General features: G+C 31.6%; 1 protein-coding gene across 13 annotated transcripts in view; it reads left to right on the plus strand.

Moving 5' to 3' along the window:
* Positions 1 to 1,363: 1,363 nt before the first annotated feature.
* Positions 1,364 to 1,915, plus strand: part of LOC111499531 (F-box protein At2g16365-like) — a 5,396-nt gene continuing 4,844 nt past the window's right edge. For 11 of the 13 annotated variants that reach the window (XR_002720946.1, XR_002720945.1, XR_002720952.1 and 8 more), the window contains exon 1: positions 1,374 to 1,650. The gene's annotated coding sequence lies outside the window, so the exon portion shown is untranslated. Of the gene's footprint in view, positions 1,651 to 1,915 lie in introns of all 13 variants that reach the window. The other 2 variants (XR_002720947.1, XR_002720949.1) reach the window with 2 other exon arrangements.

The following is a 1,915-nucleotide window of genomic DNA, read 5'->3' on the forward strand; positions in this document are numbered from 1 at the left end:
TTAAAAAAAAAAAAAAAAAAAAAAAAAAATATATATATATATATATATTATTTTTACACAGTAATTAATTAGCGGTAACTTTTAGAATAATTGTTGTGGGTTCAGTCTTTGGAATGGAAAGGTGGCAGTTCGTACACGGCTGGTGGTGTGGACCGGCTGGGATGGCTGAGCGTACGTAGCCGAGCCGGGTCCGGTTTAGGTTTTTCGTACAGACAGCCTTGGCTCCACTCCCTTTGGCCCACCCCTCCAATGTTGGAGTTTGTATATCTCACGACTATTTTTTAATATTTATTAACCAAATAAAAAATAAAGATTTCAAAATAATAATAAAAAAAAAATTAACGAACCTAATACGTTAGAAATCACAAACATTCACAATAATATGAGATTATCCACTTTAATATGCTTTAGACGACACACGTGCTATAATGGTTATAGACCAATAGGTCGTGATCTTACGAGAGTGAGCTAATTTCAAAAACCCGTCTTCAGTTTGGATTGTAAGTTGCAACTCGCATGATAAAATCAGAATCGCTACTAATCGTCGGTAAGTCATACGATGATGAATTTGTTTCCGAATTTTGTACACACCACACATCATCTCATTGACAAAAAAAATTAATTTTTTAGAATAAAAAGATGGAAATAGATACTAAAATTAAATATGAATCCAAAAAAAGGAAAAAAAAAAGTGTATTAAGAGTATGAAATAAATAAGATATATATATTTTGAAGGAATAGAGCATAAAAAAGGGGAAGATATTAAATAAAAATAAATTAAATTTGAAAAGGAATAAATTGAAAATTATTGTTGCCGGTATTTAAAACTACAAATGGCATTTAAAAAAGTCACAGCGGTGAAAGGGAATCGTGAATCTCGGATGCGATCACACGTGGCAAAGATATTTGTTCTACTCTTAGATATTTATTCATTCAACCCTCCCCACCTCAGCCCTAAGGTTCCCTAAAATCTTTTTTTTTTTCTTTTTTTAATTTCTTGAGTAATTTAAAAAAATTAAATTGGGTTGGACGGAATAAACTTAATTCATAGCTAATTTAAAAATATACATTTTTGTTTGATATGAAATTAAATATACATGTATTTATTTTAGACAAAATTTAAAAAATATATATTAAAATTGAGATTAATAAAAAATGAATCCATTTATTTTTCTTTGTGAAAAATGACGTGGAAAATAAAAGAGGAACATTTCCACTAAAAAAATAGAAAAAGAAAAAGTAGTGACAAATTGGAAAAGTGCAAGATAAGTGGGGCCCACGTTCTAGCGCGGCTTCGTCTATCCACCATGTGGCTCTAGCTAATTAACGCAAATTTTTTTATAAAAGGCAAAAAAGAAAAAAGAAAGTCGTCTCTTGGCTTTCACTATCTTCGATTTTCTGTGTTCATCCATGGTTGCTCTTTCCAATTCTCCCTCTTCCATTAATTTCAACCTCTCTCCTTCTCTCTTGAATCGGTACGTCCTCTCTGTTTCGTCTTTATAATCAATCTTCTCTCTCGATCTGTGGCTCAAATCTCCTCTCCTCTCTCTTTGGACCTCTGGACCGCTGTCGGCTGCGCTGTTGCTTCCTGGAGAATTTCTCTATCTGCATCTCTTTTTCCTTTTAGTTCGGTTCGCCTTTCCAAGTTGCGTATGTAATCTTCTCTTCACTTGCAATGATGAATGTAAATCTGCATAGTAACATGTATGTAGGTTTGTTGCTCGTTTTTTTTTTCTTTTCTGTGGTACTGGAAGTGCTGTAGGTTTCGTGGAGTATTTTGTTTGTAGTTTTCCAAGTATCGTTGGGTGATTGAATTGTTCTGAGATTCTTGAGTTTCGTATTGTTTTTTTTTTTTTTTTTTTTTTTTTTTTTTTTTTTTTTTTTTTTTTTTTTTTTTTTTTTTTTTTTTTTTTTT

This window comes from Cucurbita maxima, unplaced genomic scaffold, assembly GCF_002738345.1.
Source record: "Cucurbita maxima cultivar Rimu unplaced genomic scaffold, Cmax_1.0 Cma_Scf00027, whole genome shotgun sequence".
Lineage (NCBI taxonomy): Eukaryota > Viridiplantae > Streptophyta > Magnoliopsida > Cucurbitales > Cucurbitaceae > Cucurbita > Cucurbita maxima.